Source organism: Ambystoma mexicanum, chromosome 4q (assembly GCF_040938575.1).
Source record: "Ambystoma mexicanum isolate Mex_15411 chromosome 4q, UKY_AmexF1_1, whole genome shotgun sequence".
NCBI lineage: Eukaryota > Metazoa > Chordata > Amphibia > Caudata > Ambystomatidae > Ambystoma > Ambystoma mexicanum.
In genome coordinates this window covers 364,007,608-364,020,372 of record NC_090928.1, presented here as the reverse complement: position 1 = coordinate 364,020,372, position 12,765 = coordinate 364,007,608, and the positions used below count along the sequence as shown (strand labels likewise).

At 50.6% G+C, this 12,765-nt stretch overlaps 1 protein-coding gene across 3 annotated transcripts in view; it reads right to left on the bottom strand.

Annotated features, from left to right (window-relative positions):
- Window positions 1-12,765, bottom strand: part of LGALS8 (galectin 8) — an 898,608-nt gene that overhangs the window by 263,500 nt on the left and 622,343 nt on the right. The window lies entirely within an intron of this gene.

Sequence of the window (12,765 nt, the reverse complement as noted above, 5' to 3'; positions counted from 1 at the left end):
AGCGTGTTGGAGAAATGCAACGGCCTAGGGGTTCGGGGAGGGGAAGGCGGTAACGTAACGAGGCTCAATGGTTAATCAAATGTTCTGTGATAGGACCGGGGCATTTACGGTTCTCACTGGTTGTCCGATTCTGGCTGGGAGAAGTTGGCCAAACTTGTTTCGGACGCCGCTAAGAAATCTGGGAAGGAGGTGGGGGAGGGCAGGTGTAAAGTGTTATGTAGATATGTGTTATGTGGTCTATTAGGTCATATAATGAAGACAGATTTGTTAAGGTCTATCTTGTGCACACGACGAACCCCTGATAGGTAATGGCAACAACACTTGACACGACAAAAATTGTGCTCTCTAGAATCTGCACACTTAACATCAAGGGATTTAAATCTCTCAACAAAGAGATCCCTAGTGTGCAGAGAGTTTGGAAGGTCTGGAATGGATGTACTATTCCTACAAGAGACTAAGTATGCACGAGGTGAGGAACATAGGATTGATTCTACAGTCTAGAATGGGGTTGGACTATTGGGGGTCCGGCCCTCTCAAGAAGGCGGGAGTGGGGATATTGGTTAGGAAGGGGCTGAATTTAGAGGTCCTCAAAGTGTGGATGGATGTTGAAGGGAGAGCGCTGATGGTGGTGGGCACTATGAATGGTCCAATGATCACGCTGGCAACTCTGTATGTCCCTAATGAGAGACAAGCTGGGTTCTTACAGCGCACAATATCGAAAATAATGCTGGAGGCGGCAGGCCATGTAATAATAGGAAGGGACTTCAATCTATAGGCGGATACTAAAAGGGACAGACATGCACCTACCCCAAGTTTGACAGAACTGGCAGATGCCCGCCAAATGGCGGTAGGGGGAATGATGAGCACATACTGATTGCGAGATGTTTGAAGAGAATTACACTCAAACACCACAGGTTATACCTTTTACTCCGCTCCTCACGGCACATATACTAGAATTGACTACATATACATCTCAGAAGAATTGACAGAGGTGACGGCCTGCTCAGAGATTGAGCCTGTCGCCTGGTCAGACCACGATATGGTGTCTGTGGGATTAAACCTGGGAGCCCTACCATGGAAAGGTAATAAGTGGCGATCCAATGAGACTCTCTGGAAAGACCCGGTCTTTCGAGCCGAAATGGTAACTGAGATAGAGGAGTATCTCAAAGCTAATAACACGGGGGAAGTATCAAAAAGAGTGGTGTGGGGCGCAAGGAAAGGGACATGGCGGGGAATATTAATTAGGTAGGGTGCCAACAAGAAAAGGGAACGGTCTTGATTGAAAACAAACTAAGGAAGGAGATAACACATTTAGATTGGGAGGCACGGACTGCCTCTACGGTCAGGGCAGAGAAGACTGCTCTGGCCAGGCAGAAGCGGGACGAGCTTCGCCTCCTGGAGGAGGCGCAGATTGTTCATAAACTTCAACTCTTCAAGCAGAAGCATTATGAGAAAGGCGATAATGCAGATGCCCTACTGGCAGCCAGACTATGGGGACAAAGGGAAGATAGGTGGGTGACAGCCATATATGAAGGGGGAGGAGGTACTCATGGCTCACAAGGCAGAAGTATCCCGGAAGCGTTTGCACAGTTCTATGAACACCTATACCAATCCAAGATAACCCAAGGCAGAGTTGAGATAGACAAATACTTGGAAAGCGTAGGGATGCCGGTGCTCACAAGTCTAGAGGCGGATGTGATGGACGCCCCAATTACAGCCGACGAGGTAGAGAGCGCAGTGAAAAGGTTGACCATGGGAAAAGCTCCTGGAAACGACGGCTATACAGCGGGCTTTTATAAGACTTTTCTAGCCCTCCTCTTTCCCTTCTTGGTCAACCTGTTCAATGATATATTAGAGACAGGAGTAGCTCCGGACTTCTAGGAGGCATTGATCTCCGTTTTAGCCAAGGAAGGGAGAGACCCTAAATATTGCGGATCATACCACCCAATAGCTTTACTCAATATCGACGCAAAAATATACACGAAAATCCTGGCAGCTGGACTAGAGACATACATGCCTAGGCTCATACACCCAGACCAGTTGGGATTTATTATAGGAAGGCAAGGATCATACACGATACGCAAAACTTTACACCTGATACATGAATCGAAGACAATGGCAGGGGAACCTGCACTTCTGTCGGTCGATGCACAGAAGGGCTTCGACAGGGTGGAATGGGGATTCCTAGAGGCGGTCTTGAAGGTACAACTGGGTGAGAGATTTAGTAGAGGGGTGAAGGCAGTCTATACATCCCCAAAGGCCTCTGTGTCAGTCAATTCGGACTACTCGCAGTGGTTCACACTAGGATGGGGTTCTAGGCAGGGCTGACCCCTGTCTGCAATACTATTTGCCCTGTCGCTTGAATCTCTCGCACGAGAAATCGGGTCTGATGGTGTCCGGTCAAAGTTTCGAATCAAAAGGGTCAAATGCCCTTTTGATCGAAACCAAAAGGATCGAAAATAAAAAGGGTCACATTTTTTAAATTTATTTATTTATATTTTTTTTTGTTTGGTATGTGAAAAAAGGTTTTTTAAATGAGAAAACAGGGGGTTGGGGGAACCCAATAAAAAAAAAATGTGACCCTTTTTTTCGGTCGTTTTGGTGTCGAAAAAAAGGCATTCAAGCCTTTTGTTTTCGAACCTTTAATCTAGAACCAGGTCTGATCACTTGGTCGAGGGAACGCAGGTACAAGGGAAAGAATATAAGATGGCTTTATACGCTGATGATCTGTTACTGCATGTCATAAATCCGCTAACCTCCATTCCAAGAGCTATACAATTGATAGAGCTGTACGGACTTCTCTCTCGGTTTAAAAGCAAGAAAACTAATTCTATCGTATTCCCCCTGAATGAACCCTCACAACAGGACATGGTGAAGTACTCGGTCCTAGGCCTCACTATAAGCAATACCACTTCGCGATATCTGGGGATTAATTTGGTAAGACACCTAGATGCCCTATATGAAGCCAACTTCCCCGCCCTGCTTGACAAATTCCACTCTGATCTGACTAAGTGGGAAAAACTCACGATCTCATGGATGGGGAGACTAAATGCAATCAAGATGGTGTGTCCCCCAAGGTTCCTATACCCATTCCAGATGCTTCCGATCAAAATGCCCAAAAACAATTTCGGGGCGGTAAAGAAGGCCATTTTGAGATTCCTATGGCAAGGGAAAGAATCAAGAATAGCATATGAGGTATTGACACTGCCCAAGGAAAATGGAGGGGTGGGTTTGCCGGACCTTGAAAAGTACTATGTAGCGGCGCAACTTAGGATTTTAATACCACATCTGAGGAATCTAACAAATGTACAATGGGTGGGCCTTGACAATCATAGCTTCGCCCCGGCCACCCTGTCGGAATGGCTTTGGGTACCGAGGGACAAATTGACTCGCAGGATCCGACAGCACCCTATTCTCCGCATCATCTGGGAAATCTGGAGGGAGCAGAATTGAGGGGCATAACAACGTGGCCATCCCCTTTGAGTCACATTTGGGCACCTGGGATTCGGTAAGAGATCCCTGACCATGGCAGGTTTCAACAGTGGTTTGAGGTGGGACTGGCGAGGGTGGGACAACTTTGGAGGGGAGATAACTTCATCACGATCACTGATCTTGTGAATGCACTGGGCATAGGAACATTATCCGTCTTCCATTTTCTTCAATTTAAGGGTACAATATGAGGGGTCCTTGGAAAGAGACAATACAAAGATAACTCACCCCCTTTGAATAACTCCTCTATACACTCACAGAAACTAAAGGGCTGATCTCAACAATGTACAGAAGCCTGATAGAGGCCGGGGAGGGTCCATGACTAAACTCAAGAATAAATGGGAGAAGGATATGAACGTGGAAATTGATTCGGAATTATGGTCAAAGATGTGTAAGGTGATTTCTGCAGTATCGATTGCCTCCCAGTATAAAGTGCATGCTACTAAATGACTCCACAGGTGGCAATACGACCCCCACAGATTGTCCAAGATGTTTCAAACAGTTAGTCCCCTATGCTGGCGACAATGTGGTGAAAGGGCAAATTATTAGCACATGTGGTGGGGGTGTCCCCGAATAAGAGTGTATTGGGATGAAGTCCTGGGTTGGATTAAGGATATAGAAGGAATCCAATGCGAGCTCACACCTCTTCTTGTGTTATTTGGGTTGGAGAGAGCTGAGGATGAGTTCACAAGGGTAACAGGTCTGATCGCCCCTCTATTATTAGCAGCACAAGCATGTTTAGTGATCAAATGGAAGGCAGTCACAGCCCTGAGTAAGAAGGAGTGGGAATAGGTTGCCACCTCCATATGTTTGATGGAAAGGATTACTGCAGCCCTACACGGGAAATCCGCACAATATGAGACATTATGGAAAGACTATATTGACAAATAGGTTACTTGCCCCCAGACCAATATGAATACCTGAATTCCCACATGAAATGCCATTACGCATACGATGAAGAGATGAAAGGAGAGGAGACAGGAGTAGTGGAGTGTAACTAGCACATACAAGGAAACATTCTAGAGAGCATCTTTGTCTGTTGCTCATTAGCCTATAACACTGTAAGAGACTCAAATCTAGACACGAGTGGTGGTCTGAAGAATAAGAACGATTAGTGGACTCATTTTGATCATAACACTGTACCCGAGAGGGAGGCGGGAGGGTAAAAGGGAAATTGGTTTTGTGATGGGGTTCTACTGTTTGTAGGAGGAAGATTACGTAGTCTCTCCTTCCTTTGGTTGGTAACAATGTAATGTATAGTACCTGTATGATGAATTTTCTGATTTGTCAAAACTCAATAAATCCAAATAAAAAAAAAAAAAGAAAACAAATGCGGTATTTGGTGAAGATATTCCACCCATATGTGTTGATTTCATTGTTTTCTCGAACCATATTTTAATTTCTATATATTTCCAATATTGTGCACTTGCATGGGCATTCGCGAAAATCGAAGTAGTTTAACATCTTGCCAAACATCTTGTATGTTGTACCATCGCAGGACCAATTCCACCAAGTGAAAGCTCTCCCTACTATTTTCAATTTGCATTTGTCCCATATAGGGGCATCCAAATATAAAGGAGAACCTACCCATAGTCATTAATGTAGTCTCATCTAGCTCTGAAGGGTGGAGGCCATAATTGGGTTGTTGAGTAAAATAAATGTATTGCCATACCAGAGTTCTGTAGTGGATGGGCCATTAATCGGAGTGTTTTCAGTTAACCAATTAGGGGGATCAAACCCTCTGAGACGAATCCCAGAATGTCATCCCTGCTTCCCTAGGGGGGGATCCTCTTCCCATAAGGCCAGGGAGATGTGGCTGCTACCCAATAGTACCCCTGGGGGTGGTACTCAGCATGTGGATCTCATAGGAAAGGGACGGCTATTCTGGGAGAACGCAGTACACTCAAAATGCATCCACTCTCATACCCTACACCGAACCCTATATTCCCCCATACCTCCATATACGTCTATAGGGTAGAAGAATTAGTCACCACAGACAGTACTGGGAGAAGGAAGAATGGGGACTCTATGTGAAGCAGGTATAAAAACTGGGATGAAGAAGATCACAGCCCCGTGTCCCTGCTTCCCCTCTCCTCCCTCCTCCCGCCCCCTTGCCGTCCCCCGTGGTGTGATTGGCTGCTCTAAGGCAGCCGGCGAACCTAGTCGCCGTCCCAGCTACTGACCGCCTTTCCATCCGGGCGTGTTCAGGTGAGCGTGGGTAAGAGCCCGACCCTCCTGGGCCTTGCGATCTGGGCCTTGTTTTACTGCTTGAGCCCCCCGGGCCCTGCCCGCAGCGTTGTCCGCCCCGTGTCCCTGCTTCCCCTCTCCTCCCTCCTCCCGCCCCCTTGCCGTCCTCCGTGGTGTGATTGGCTGCTCTAAGGCAGCCGGCGAACCTAGTCGCCGTCCCAGCTCCTGACCGCCTTTCCATCCGGGCGTGTTCAGGTGAGCGTGGGTGAGAGCCCGACCCTCCTGGGCCTTGCGATCTGGGCCTTGTTTTACTGCTTGAGCCCCCCGGGCCCTGCCCGCAGCGTTGTCCTCCCCGTGTCCCTGCTTCCCCTCTCCTCCCTCCTCCCGCCCCCTTGCCGTCCCCCGTGGTGTGATTGGCTGCTCTAAGGCAGCCGGCGAACCTAGTCGCCGTCCCAGCTCCTGACCGCCTTTCCATCCGGGCGTGTTCAGGTGAGCGTGGGTGAGAGCCCGACCCTCCTGGGCCTTGCGATCTGGGCCTTGTTTTACTGCTTGAGCCCCCCGGGCCCTGCCCGCAGCGTTGTCCGCCCCGTGTCCCTGCTTCCCCTCTCCTCCCTCCTCCCGCCCCCTTGCCGTCCCCCGTGGTGTGATTGGCTGCTCTAAGGCAGCCGGCGAACCTAGTCGCCGTCCCAGCTCCTGACCGCCTTTCCATCCGGGCGTGTTCAGGTGAGCGTGGGTAAGAGCCCGACCCTCCTGGGCCTTGCGATCTGGGCCTTGTTTTACTGCTTGAGCCCCCCGGGCCCTGCCCGCAGCGGTGTCCGCCCCGTGTCCCTGCTTCCCCTCTTCTCCCGCCCCCTTGCCGTCCTCCGTGGTGTGATTGGCTGCTCTAAGGCAGCCGGCGAACCTAGTCGCCGTCCCAGCTCCTGACCGCCTTTCCATCCGGGCGTGTTCAGGTGAGCGTGGGTAAGAGCCCGACCCTCCTGGGCCTTGCGATCTGGGCCTTGTTTTACTGCTTGAGCCCCCCGGGCCCTGCCCGCAGCGTTGTCCGCCCCGTGTCCCTGCTTCCCCTCTCCTCCCTCCTCCCGCCCCCTTGCCGTCCTCCGTGGTGTGATTGGCTGCTCTAAGGCAGCCGGCGAACCTAGTCGCCGTCCCAGCTCCTGACCGCCTTTCCATCCGGGCGTGTTCAGGTGAGCGTGGGTGAGAGCCCGACCCTCCTGGGCCTTGCGATCTGGGCCTTGTTTTACTGCTTGAGCCCCCCGGGCCCTGCCCGCAGCGTTGTCCGCCCCGTGTCCCTGCTTCCCCTCTCCTCCCTCCTCCCGCCCCCTTGCCGTCCCCCGTGGTGTGATTGGCTGCTCTAAGGCAGCCGGCGAACCTAGTCGCCGTCCCAGCTCCTGACCGCCTTTCCATCCGGGCGTGTTCAGGTGAGCGTGGGTGAGAGCCCGACCCTCCTGGGCCTTGCGATCTGGGCCTTGTTTTACTGCTTGAGCCCCCCGGGCCCTGCCCGCAGCGTTGTCCGCCCCGTGTCCCTGCTTCCCCTCTCCTCCCTCCTCCCGCCCCCTTGCCGTCCCCCGTGGTGTGATTGGCTGCTCTAAGGCAGCCGGCGAACCTAGTCGCCGTCCCAGCTCCTGACCGCCTTTCCATCCGGGCGTGTTCAGGTGAGCGTGGGTAAGAGCCCGACCCTCCTGGGCCTTGCGATCTGGGCCTTGTTTTACTGCTTGAGCCCCCCGGGCCCTGCCCGCAGCGGTGTCCGCCCCGTGTCCCTGCTTCCCCTCTTCTCCCGCCCCCTTGCCGTCCTCCGTGGTGTGATTGGCTGCTCTAAGGCAGCCGGCGAACCTAGTCGCCGTCCCAGCTCCTGACCGCCTTTCCATCCGGGCGTGTTCAGGTGAGCGTGGGTAAGAGCCCGACCCTCCTGGGCCTTGCGATCTGGGCCTTGTTTTACTGCCTGAGCCCCCCGGGCCCTGCCCGCAGTGTTGTCCGCCCCGTGTCCCTGCTTCCCCTCTCCTCCCTCCTCCCGCCCCCTTGCCGTCCCCCGTGGTGTGATTGGCTGCTCTAAGGCAGCCGGCGAACCTAGTCGCCGTCCCAGCTCCTGACCGCCTTTCCATCCGGGCATGTTCAGGTGAGCGTGGGTGAGAGCCCGACCCTCCTGGGCCTTGCGATCTGGGCCTTGTTTTACTGCTTGAGCCCCCCGGGCCCTGCCCGCAGCGTTGTCCGCCCCGTGTCCCTGCTTCCCCTCTCCTCCCTCCTCCCGCCCCCTTGCCGTCCCCCGTGGTGTGATTGGCTGCTCTAAGGCAGCCGACGAACCTAGTCGCCGTCCCAGCTCCCGACCGCCTTTCCATCCGGGCGTGTTCAGGTGAGCGTGGGTAAGAGCCCGACCCTCCTGGGCATTGCGATCTGGGCCTTGTCTTACTGCTTGAGCCCCCCGGGCCCTGCCCGCAGCGTTGTCCGCCCCGTGTCCCTGCTTCCCCTCTCCTCCCTCCTCCCGCCCCCTTGCCGTCCCCCGTGGTGTGATTGGCTGCTCTAAGGCAGCCGGCGAACCTAGTCGCCGTCCCAGCTCCTGACCGCCTTTCCATCCGGGCGTGTTCAGGTGAGCGTGGGTGAGAGCCCGACCCTCCTGGGCCTTGCGATCTGGGCCTTGTTTTACTGCTTGAGCCCCCCGGGCCCTGCCCGCAGCGGTGTCCGCCCCGTGTCCCTGCTTCCCCTCTCCTCCCGCCCCCTTGCCGTCCTCCGTGGTGTGATTGGCTTGCTGGCCCCTTTGACTGACCCTTCCAGGGCAGCCCACTGCCCGGCAGCCCTTGCGGCTAAGGGCCCGAGGCAAAGGGCGGCTCCTACATTGGCGGCTCCAGGACGTGTCTGCAGGTGTCCGCAGGGGAAGCAAAGGAAGCCAGACACCAACAAAACTGTGAGTATGGCATGGGTGGGGTGTAGAGCAATCACTCTACTCCAGAAAGCCCCTGTCACTCTACCTTACCTTCCATAGCATAGACTGCCATAGACTTAAATCAAGACATACCTAGGAAAACTTGCGACCGCTATAAATTGATTTGTAAATACTGCCTTACGATGCACATGAATTTACTTGCCAATTTTAGCTAGTGCCAGACGTGTAGGGAACTGAACCTTAGCTTGCACCGTACCTAGATAAAAATTGGTACTCTTAACATACACCACACTTAGAATTCTGAACCCTAGCTTGCGTCGCATATAGATAGAAATGGGATCGTTAGCATGTTAGAAGTGTCCTCAATAACCTCTGTGAAAGTTGAATTTAGAAGTGTGCCCAATAGCCTCTGTGAAAAGTTGAATTTAGAAGTGTGCCCAATAGCCTCTCTGTGAAAAGTTGAATTTAGAAGTGTGCCCAATAGCCTCTGTGAAAGTTGAATTTAGAAGTGTGCCCAATAGCCTCTGTGAAAGTTGAATTTAGAAGTGTCCCCACTAGCCTCTATGAAAAGTTGAATTTAGAAGTGTGCCCAATAGCCTCTGTGAAAGTTGAATTTAGAAGTGTCCCCACTAGCCTCTATGAAAAGTTGAATTTAGAAGTGTGCCCAATAGCCTCTTTGTTAAAGTTGAATTTAGAAATGTGCCCAATAGCCTCTCTGTGAAAGTAGAATTAGAAGTGTCCCCAATAGCCTCCATGAAAAGTTGAATTTAGAAGTGTGCCCAATAGCCTCTCTGAGAAAGTAGAATTTGGAAGTGTGCCCAATAGCCTCTTTGTTAAAGTTGAATTTAGAAGTGTGCCCAATAGCCTCTGTGGGAAGTTGAATTTAGAAGTGTGCCCAATAGCCTCTGTGAAAAGTTGAATTTAGAAGTGTGCCCAATAGCCTCTGTGAAAGTTGAATTTAGAAGTGTGCCCAATAGCCTCTGTGAAAGTTGAATTTAGAAGTGTCCCCACTAGCCTCTATGAAAAGTTGAATTTAGAAGTGTGCCCAATAGCCTCTTTGTTAAAGTTGAACTTAGAAGTGTGCCCAATAGCCTCTCTGTGAAAGTTGAATTTAGAAGTGTGCCCAATAGCCTCTCTGTGAAAGTAGAATTAGAAGTGTCCCCAATAGCCTCTATGAAAAGTTGAATTTAGAAGTGTGCCCAATAGCCTCTCTGTGAAAGTAGAATTAGAAGTGTCCCCAATAGTCTCTCTGAGAAAGTAGAATTTAGAAGTGTGCCCAATAGCCTCTCTGTGAAAGTAGAATTAGAAGTGTCCCCAATAGTCTCTCTGAGAAAGTAGAATTTAGAAGTGTGCCCAATAGCCTCTTTGTTAAAGTTGAATTTAGAAATGTGCCCAATAGCCTCTGTGGAAAGTTGAACTTGGAAGTGTGCCCAATAGCCTCTTTGTTAAAGTTGAATTTAGAAGTGTGCCCAATAGCCTCTGTGAAAAGTTGAATTCAGAAGTGTGCCCAATAGCCTCTGTGAAAGTTGAACTTAGAAGTGTCCTCAATAACCTCTCTGTTAAAGTTGAATTTAGAAGTGTCCCCAATAGCCTCTATGAAAAGTTGAATTTAGAAATGTACCCAATAGCCTCTGTGAAAAGTTGAACCTAGAAGTGTTCCCAATAGCCTTTTGTGAAAACTGACTTTAGAAGTGTGCCCAATAGCCTCTGTGAAAAGTTGAATTTAGAAGTGTGCCCAATAGCCTCTCTGAGAAAGTTGAATTTAGATGTGTGTCCAATACCCCCTGTGAAAGTCGCATTTAGAAGTGTCCCCGATAGCCTCTATGAAAAGTTGAATTTAGAAATGTGCCCAATAGCGTCTGTGGAAAGTAGAATTAGAAGTGTGCCCAATTGCCAAGTTGCCCAGTAGCCCCTGTGAAAGTTGAACTTAGAAATGTGCCCAATAGCCTCTGTGAAAAGTTGAACCTAGAAGTGTCCCCAATAGCCTTTTGTGAAAACTGACTTTAGAAATGTGCCCAATAGCCTCTTTGTGAAAGTTGAATTTAGAAATGTTCCCAATAGCCTCGTTAGAAGATTCTAGAAAACACTCGAATGACCATATAACCCACCTTATGCTTACTCTATCCTTACACCACCACTCAACTAGAACACAGAGATACTATGACACCATTCGGTATAACTGTTCTCATACCAACATCCGTCACATCACTCTATGTAAACACTGCTGGTTACACACCCCCAGCCAGGCGTTCTCCTCAGGCCTAACGCAGCCACATCCGGTCTGGATAAATCCTGCCAGAACGAACACATACTCCTGACCCCTCAACCACCACACCTACCGCTAAGAAGCAGATATTACACGAATACCACACAAGCTGCACACATACATGGTGCCCACACGCATCTTTGACTCTCTCTACTCCCTCTACTGATCTGAACTTCGGTTCCCAAGGGCGTTCAACCTACCAGCGCCTTCAGACCATACCAATGGTATATAAGGCGCTATATAAATGCAAAATAACAATAACAATAACAAGAAACCCATTTGGAAGTAAAATCACTAATACAAAGATGAGGAGGAGGCGCGGAGTAACGCAGAGTAATCTGCAGAACCAACTTGAGCGGTCCAGACAATGGGAGACCAGCCAACAAATACAGAGAATAAAAAGGGAAGAAGGACTTGGTAAGCAGTCAGTCCCTCCCAAAGGAACCGCAAGTCAGAAGGATGTTTGGCTTGGAGTAGGGGAGAGAACGCTGCCCGGGACGTAAGAGGTGCTGCCGAGACCTCCCTAGTCGGTCTGCAGTCTCCAGACCGACGAGAGAACCGGAGGAGCGTGAGCGAGGCGAGAGAAAGTCACCTGACCGCCCAGGAATGAAGGTACTTTGGCTGGGGAGCCTCTGCTGCATGTGCACACCCTGCGAGGGAAGGCGACCGCGGGGTGCGAACGAAACAGCAGAGGCATCCCATGAGACCCAATGAGAAGTCGGAAGGTACGAGGGACATTGGGGAAAGCACGAGAAGCCAGAGAAACAGGGCATGGAACCCGTATGAAAATCGGGAAACCAGAGAACAGGGTCTGGGACTCTTATGAGAACGGGGAAGACCTGGGAACCGGAGAAACAGGGTCTGGGACCCATATGAGAACCGGGGAGGCCCAGGAAGCCAGAGAAACAGGGTCAGGGGACTGCATGAAACCGAGAGATGCCCGGGAAGCCCACAAAGAAGGCTCTGGAACCCACTATTCAGAGAGGAGGAAGCCACAGAACTTCTCCTTCATCACAGTGTCTGGCAGGTTAGTGAACCAGACCAGTTACACTAAGAAGGCCATGGGAAGAGCCATATGCCCTGGCATTTTCAATCGTGAAAGCCTAAGAAAGCCAAGGGAAGAACCATACCCCTGCCATTGTGAAAGCCTAAGAAGGCCAAGGGAAGAGCCATACCCCCTAGCATTGTGAAAACCTGAGAAAGGTTAGGGGAAGACACATGCCCCCTGACATTGTGACTTGTGCAAGGAAAAAATAAACCAGGGGAAGGGAGTCAATCCCCCTGGTGTTTGTGAACACTTTGATAGAAAACCAATTGAAGGGAAGCATTCTCTTGATGACCAGGATTCAAGTTGGAAATTTTTCTAATCTGGAACTTTGTGGGATACACTTGAAATAACTATAAGCTGGGGAAAGGAGTCTCTCCCTTAAGAAATAGTCCCAAGAGACTGATGGCATGGTATTCCACTATGCAGAAGACAGGGACCAATCTTCTGCATTAAGACTACTCAGCAGACCCTTTTGTTGTTTAGTTAGAAGTGTAAGGGATGGAAATAGGTTTGACACAGGACGATTTACTTTTGATTTCGGACTTCCTGACACACCCTTAGCTTAAGTTGAGGCAGGGAAACCCCCTCTTAGTAATAGGGCAAGATAGGGTTTTGTTTTCGTTGAAAATAAAAGTCTAGAGTCAAAACTATGGGCCTCATTACGAGTCCGGCGGTAGCCATGTCGGTAAAACCAGCAGGCTGCCGCCGGACTCGTGTATTTTTCCGGCGCCTGGCTCCAGGGAAACACCGGGGGATTACAACCCCGGTGTTCCTGGAAGTCGGGCACCAGAAAAATGTTAATCCCCATTCGAGTCCCATAGAACTCAATGGGAATGGGGATGACGGAAGCACCGCCACTGTTAATTACAGTGCTGGAGCTTCCCGGAAAGTCTGCGGACG